The sequence below is a fragment of the Mycetomoellerius zeteki genome, unplaced genomic scaffold, assembly GCF_001594055.1.
Source record: "Mycetomoellerius zeteki isolate Tzet28-1 unplaced genomic scaffold, Tzet1.0 scaffold144, whole genome shotgun sequence".
Classification (NCBI taxonomy): domain Eukaryota; kingdom Metazoa; phylum Arthropoda; class Insecta; order Hymenoptera; family Formicidae; genus Mycetomoellerius; species Mycetomoellerius zeteki.
Window position 1 is genome coordinate 33,234 of NW_017256382.1, and position 8,597 is coordinate 41,830.

The window sequence follows — 8,597 nt, forward strand, 5'->3', positions numbered from 1 at the left end:
TCGGCCTGCTAACGCTTAGTTTATATACTCTAATTTTGTGACCCCTCGCGGTAAGGGGGTGTTATTTTCCTTGTTTCCGGAAAACCTTCTAGAATGTTCTAGAAGCTTCTAGAGATTTAATATGGATTTTAATGTGCCATTTGCTCTTTTAATCTATCAGTTTTCCGAATTCTGAGTGCGAAGCGCGGTTCCGGGCATCGCCTTACTCATAGCGGCGTGCTTGGTTGTTGTTTTTCGCGGCTCGTTGCATCGCGGCATGCATCTTTTCATTATGACGATTTTTTCATAATGGATTTCTGTCTCCGTACGATTCTGCCTTGTTCGAATTTAGTTTTCTGACTCGAATCTTCTGTCTTCCTATCATTCCGATTATTATTTTAGCGCTCGTGTTTTACGCCACGGGAAGTTTCCGGTGTCTTGGGGTGCATTTGAGTTGCATTTGACGCATCGAAAGTGCAGCATACGCTTTCCTTGTCCTGCTTGAGGGCGGTTCCTGCGTTGATGCTGATTTTCGCGTTATATATTGATTTCTTTATGCTCTGTTTAACTGTTGTTGTAGTTTTTACAGGAAGATGCATTTTTGCGGCGTTTTCTTTGTTGGGTTGCACGGCGGAATCGTTCGGCGGCGCGGCCTATAGCTTTGCCCGATTGTTGTTTGGCACATGTTATAGCTTGTGCTATACTCTGTGCTCGCGGTCTATCGTGTAGTACGGGGCGCTACTCTGCAGGCGCACCGGACGTTACAAGGAGGCTCTGGATCTCCTTCTGCCATTAACATATCTGCTTTTTCTGCACGATACACATGAACTGCCTTTTGCTGTAATTCATCGCCAATGATTGTTCTCATAGGTTTTCTCAAATATCGTTTACCACAGTTTCCCTTTCCTTCTGTGTATGTGCAATTTAACTTTATACAGTTACTAGATAAATCGGTATCCTCTATGATACATTTTAGTGCACTACCGCATCTACAAGAACCTAAAAAAAAATCTATTAATTTACTACATGCTCGTGAACAAAACATAATAACATGTTCAAATTACGAAAAAATATTACATGACTTTGTTTCGCAGGTCTAAATTTATAAACTGAGAACTAAATGTTCTAATGTAGTACTAATCTCTAACGTACACAAAAAAAATTTAGTGTTAAATTTAACACATTTCATATCTTCCAAACGGTTTACCCAAACTTTTGTGTTAATTTAACATAAAATGAATATGTTAGAAAGTAACATGAATATTAGATATGTAAAAAATTAACACAAGAAGCGTAATATTTTGACACAATTTAAAAACAAATTTTATGTTAAATGTGACACATTATAATTTATGTTACATTTAATTGAAATTAGATGCTATTTTTACATTTTTAGTTTAAGCAATACCTCTGTGATATTTAATATATGCAATAAATAGATTTAATAGATATTTGCTATTACAAAGAGAAAATAACATAAAATATCTGTACATTTTTACATATAAAATATGTAACTAGTTGTATAGAATATATTTCTTCAGTAAAATTAACATTTATAATATATTAAATCAACATATACAGTTTATTTATTTATTCTTAGAATTTATATTTTAAAACTAAATTACTTTTATGTTATTTGTTTACTTACCTATAAATTGTATTATATTAACATTGAGAAATGTTAAACTTTCATTTAACACAAAATATTTAAATTACACAATCATATTATGTTAAATTAAAACTCGGATATATTAAAAATTCAACACAAAAATTTTGACAAGAATTTGTTAAACTTATTTGTTATGAATTGAATTGTTAACATAAATACAAAATTAATAATAGAAATTAAAATGCCTTTAACAGTCGAAGCTAGATCTATAATGCTTTAAATAATTCAATGTAAATTATATATATACTATATATGTATTTGCATATATACCATATTTGTAGTCCTTCAAACTGCGCGCCGAATTGATTTTCCGGACTTATAAACGCAATTAAACTACTGGAATAATATCACGAAACGAACTAATTTTTTGATGCACAATCAGGCATCATATTAGCAAGATGTTACTGTGCTGAAAAACTGTAAATAAATTTATTGCGAAAAATATTACCTCGGCCGGGAACGTAGCCATAGGTATAAGCACAATTCATTGTAGCCGGGCCGGTTCGAAGTGAATCGCAAGACGTATCCACGTATCTGCACAGTTATTCGTAAAATTTGTGAAAAGCTGCGCCGAGCTCATCGTGCTTTGTTAAATTGGTACAAACGGCTTCGTTTCCAGAGCCGAGGGCCGAGGCCATTAACGTAAAGAAGAAGTGAATCGCATTTAAGAACGAATTTGTATTGATTAACACGTAAGTATTTTCACTGTTTATTTATCATTATAATGAAAATTTAAACGGACCATGACCGTATGTAATTATTCGTTTCAGTTTCGTAAAAATAGTATTATTTAACTTGATTTTTTACGCAGATTTTGGAATTTGTAATTTATTGCAAAATAAACGCATTTTCTAATAATTTTCAGTATGTTTCATGTTTAATGCTTTACATTTATAGAATTGATCGTCATGGCCTATGATCACATGAATTACTGTCATAATGATATATCCGAAAATGAAGTAAATGAGAATCTGAATCCTGAAGTGACATTACAGGATGACAAAGATAGAAATTTTGATGATATTTTAATAAATCTTGTGAAAAGCTATCCACACTTATATGACAGTAGTTGCAAAGATTACCGCGATGTGATCAAAAAAGAGAACTCTTGGGTAGAGATATCTAAAATTTTGGACACGTCTCGTAAGTTTCATTTTTTATGTTTAACAATGTTAACAATAAGTTATTCAATTCATTAACATCATTTGTACTAAAGTCGAATTCAATTAATTAATTGATTATTAAATTTGTATATTTAACATATATTTTAGCGCAAATTTGCTGCAATCGGTGGATTCGTTTGAGAAAATCTTTCTCGAAAGAAAAAAAGAAGAGACAAGATGAAGTGGAAGTAAAGCTTCTACAAGACGAGGATTTGTATACTTCGAATCTATGAAATTTATTGACAAATTTGTCAAACCGAGAAAGTAAATGAAATATAATTTAGTATTTTTGAATTTAGTATTTTTGATTTTGTAATTTTTTTCCTCATAATTTTTAGAAGTAGATTATATTTGTATTTTAATTTTTCTTGATTACCCGTGTTTGTCAAGAAAAATTAATTAACATGTTTTACCGTATTGTTATTAATCCGTAAATTTAATCAAACATAATATGGTTTCAGTTCAATGACCAATATTAAGTTTCAACAATCTAATATTTTTGGTCGTTCGAAAGACAATAATTTAAATAACGAAATTTCAAAATGGATACAACATGGCAAACGAGCTTTGGAAAGCAAAACAACTCTATTGGAACAAATTGATGCAAATACATTTTCACCAATAAAAAAATACCCAATGTCGGAAACAATTACTGCCAGTAATTTTGATGATATGTCATGCGCATCTTTTTCTTCGACATCAGAATTTAATACAAACGATTGTACAGATCAATCATTGTCAGGTCGTTCATCATCCGTCAATAATAACTCTTCACTCCTTGCTCCAACTAGAGTAAAATCTATCAACGATTTTAAAAAACCGCTATATAAAAAGGGAAAATTTAATCCAAATATCTCAATTAAAAAAGATAATAAAAATAAAGAATCTGAAACTAATAATTTTGAAATGTCTTTTATTAATTTGAATACAGCAGTTACAGACCATTTGAATTCGAAAAGAGATGATACACAAATACAGAATGATCCAGACACTTTGTTTTGCAATCTAGTTTTAGCGGAATTGAAGCAATTAGATGATTGTATAAAACAGATAAAGAAAAATGAAATCATGCAAATTTTTTGGAGGAAGGAAAAGAGCGAATAAGATAATTTTAATGATAAAAAAAATATATTGTGTTCATGCGTACATATAATATTCATACTTTTATAAGCAGCAATTTATATGTGATTTTAGTGATAAAAAAAATATATTGTGTTATGCGTACATATAATATTCTATAAGCTGCAATTAATATGTGATTTTAGTGATAAAAAAAATATATTGTGTTAAGCGTACATATAATATTCATACTTTTATAAGCTGTAATTAATAATAAAATGTTTGCTTTTAAGTGGTATCTTGATTTTGTCCTCTATTTACATAATCAAATTGCCAGTCGACCACTCCATTCGGAGTTAAAAAATAATTGCAAAGACTGTCTCTAATATGCTTCACAAACGCAACACCAGTTTCGTCATTTTCAATGATTTCATCATAGTTTTCAAAGTGTGTATTATTACCTTCTTCGGTTCGTAAGAAATTATATAAACATACAGTTGCCAAAATATATTTAATAATATTTTCAGGAATCGCAGCGATTGGTCTGTTATAAATAGCCCACATTTTGACTAATATTTCAAATACATTTTCTATTATACGCCGGGCTCGCGAAAGTCTATAATTGAATATGTTTTTGTGTTCCTCTAGATATCTACCAGAATACGGCCGCATTAAATGCTCTCCAAAGGGAAACCCTTCATCTCCAATAAAAAAATAAGGCACTTGTATATCAGTTCCGCTTAAATTACTGGTTCCGTCTGGAATGTCCAGCGTCCCATTCTCCACATTCAAGTCGCTGTTTCCATAAATTCCCGCGTCACTGTTCTTCCCCATAGAACCGATATCAACCAAAATGATTTTGTAGTTGTGATCACAGACAGCCATAAGTACGATGCTGTATCGTTTGTGATAATTGAAGTATAGCGTTCCAGAATTCGGAGGACATTGAGCATCGACGTGTTTACCATCAATTGCCCCCAAGCAATGTGGAAAATTCCATATTTTCCAAAAACCCTCAGCAATTTATAAATATTCTTCTCTTGAAGGAGATCGTAGATAGGTAGGACCAAGAAGTCTTTCAAATACATCACACGTTTCTTTAATTATTTTATGTACGGTTGACAGACCAACACGGTAGGCAAAAGCAATTGCTGGGACAGTGTCTCCAATCAGAAATCTGTAATAATTATAATATTAATTACCAAATTGTTTTTACACATATTGTTAGACTATAAGTGATCCGAAAATACGTATCGCAATGTCAAAGCAACTCGTTGCTCTGGTTCAAGTGCTCGTGGACTTTGTTTAATTAAGCTTGGAGTAACAATATCCATCAAGTGCTGGAATGTTGGCAATGTCATACGTGTATACTTATGGAACATTTGCGGATCTGTTTTTATCTCCTCAAAAAGATTGTAAAAAGCTCCTTGCTGTCTTCTCCTTTTGTTAATTCCTCGCACCCAGACACGTCGATGGCGACGACAATTGATTCTGTTTCTACGACGTTGCACAAAAAGTGCTTCCATGTTGACCAGAAGAATTAACAAGAAATCGAAATCATCCATTTCTGTGAACAGATTAATGTAATTCACTCCAATGCAATTTTCTCATATTAAAATCACATTCAGAATTGCATGAACTAATTGCAAAACGTTAAAAAAATTGCCAAATAGCGCAAACGTCAAATATCAAAATGAGTGCAAAATATTCAATAATACATAAAAATAATGAAATATATATTCGAGAAAATTATTCAAATCAAAAGAAGATTTCAATAATGAATTTTTACACAAAGTATAAGTAAAAATTATTAGAAGATGCGTTTATTTTGCAATAAATTACAAATTCCAAAATCTGCGTAAAAAATCAAGTTAAATAATACTATTTTTACGAAACTGAAACGAGTAATTACATACGGTCATGGTCCGTTTAAATTTTCATTATAATGATAAATAAACAGTGAAAATACTTACGTGTTAATCAATACAAATTCGTTCTTAAATGCGATTCACTTCTTCTTTACGTTAATGGCCTCGGCCCTCGGCTCTGGAAACGAAGCCGTTTGTACCAATTTAACAAAGCACGATGAGCTCGGCGCAGCTTTTCACAAATTTTACGAATAACTGTGCAGATACGTGGATACGTCTTGCGATTCACTTCGAACCGGCCCGGCTACAATGAATTGTGCTTATACCTATGGCTACGTATTATGGACCTTTATGTAGATTGGAATTCCAGAAACCATACGCATGCGCTATGGCATTCTGGATACTGCTTATGGCTTCTGCAATTTTATGTGCTTCCACCTTTACCAGTTAGACCACCGAGGCCTTAGTAATATTTCTCGCAAATTTTTGGTATGTGTATGAAACGTCTATTTCAGGCGACGTAAATAAATCAAATTAAACATTTAACAAATATGGTATATATGCAAGTACATATATAGTATATACAATATAATTCACATTGAATTATTTAAAGCATTCTAGATCTAGCTTCGACCGTTAAAGGCATTTTAATTTCTATTATTAATTGTGTTTCTCACATAGCACGGTCTTTAAAAATGTTTAATTTGGTTTATTTACGTCGCCTGAAATAGACGTTTCATACACATACCAAAAATTTGCGAGAAATATTACTAAGGCCTCGGTGGTCTAACTGGTAAGGACGCTCACACGGAATGTAAGAGATCCGAGTTCGATTCCCGGCCGAGGTAATATTTTTCGCAATAAATTTATTTACAGTTTTTCAGCACAGTAACATCTTGCTAATATGATGCCTGATTGTGCATCAAAAAATTAGTTCGTTTCATAATATTATTCCAGTAGTTTAATTGCGTTTATAAGTCCGGAAAATCAATTCGGCGCGCAGTTTGAAGGACTACAAATATGATATATATGCAAGTACATAGGTGTACTTGCATATATAGTATAATATGTAGTATATATATAATTCACATTGAATTATTTAAAGTATTATAGATCTAGCTTCGACCGTTAAAGGCATTTTAATTTCTATTATTAATTGTGTTTCTCACATCTTTAAAAATGTTTAATTTGATAAATACAAAATATTTTTACTGTGTGGTATTAATAAGAGAATGTGAGAGAGATATTCACAGAATTATTAGATTTAATAATTCTATGAATATCCTGTATATCATGTAATACAATACCTTTCCACTCATAAATAAACTCACCATTGACAACACCCGATTTTGCATCTGCAGATATGTAATGGTTTTTAAATTGAAAACCACATTTCATGTGTGTGGCTTCCCAAAATTTATTTATTATTAACTCCTGCCATTTACCAGGCTGTAAAACCTTGCGCAAACGATAATATATCTTTTCCTTTCCTTTCACTCGTCTCTTGTAAACTTTATCAATTAACAGACTTACGAAATCTTCTCTTAATAGGGAAATAACAAAATGTTTTTCGTTGCAAGTACTATCCAGGGAGTCACACACACTCGCAGATTTATTATCCCACATTGAACTATTACTCAACAGGCTTTCACTCGCAGAAACACATTCGTCATTACAAGGTAATGATTTATTTAAGATCTCATTTTTAATGCCATAGCGACGCATTGTGATCATATATAAATTGTTATTCAAAACTTTATTTTGCAGATCTTTTGCGATGACATTCCAAATATCATGCGTTTTTGATAAAATCTTATTATTATTAGCAATAACATGTTTATATTTTAAGATTGCTTTTTTAATTATTAATGGACTAACTTTTCCGGGTCTACCACGTACTGGATTCATAATGAAAATGATTATCCTGCTCGAAACCATGAACTCGATTCTAAGATTTAATAGAGACTGAAGGATTATTCCTGAACATATGATCTTCTACCAATCATGATCCTTTGGCATCTATCAAAGCCATTGTTTGCGACTTTTCGGCATCTATCAAAGCAACGACTCGCAGCTTGATACTTTTCGGCATCTATCAAACTATCAAAGTAACGACTCGCGGCTTGATACTTTTCGGCATCTATCAAAGCAACGACTCGCGGCTGGTGATTTTTCGAGAGAAATTTTTTTAAAGATAATTATCCATTCAATAAGAAACATTAGTCAGTATGTATATAAAAAACGTGCGTAAACTTTACTAGAAATATTTACAATATTCAATATCGGTGAATGTAAATTCGATTGTGAGAGTATCGAGCGATTCGGTTGCACGGAGAGTATATTACTTTTGAGTTCAATAGGGATTTCGAAGGAACGACGATCGGTGTGAACCTGGCGCCCAACTTTACCAAAAATAAAAATTAATACTAGTAGGGCGTTTGTACTTCGTTTGTACCCGTTTGTACCTCCCTTATTTTCGTTTGTACCTCAAACAGTTAAACAAGAAATGAAATACAAAAAATGGCCAGCGCCCAAGTTTAATATTTTTTAATTTCATTTATGCCATTCGAAAGAGAATCGTTTGTACCCGTTTGTACCTCCCTTACTTTCGTTTGTACCTCAAAGGGTTCGGAGATACAGCGCTTTTCAATTTTTGCACAAGCCCTATATAGCTAACTTTGCCAATTTTCAAGATATCGAAACGGGACCAACGGCATTCGAAAGAGAATCGTTTGTACCCGTTTGTACCTCCCTCACTTTCGTTTGTACCTCGAAGGGTTCGGAGATACCGCGCTTTTCAATTTTTGCACAAGCCCTATATAGCTAACTTTGCCAATTTTCAAGATATCGAAACGGGAC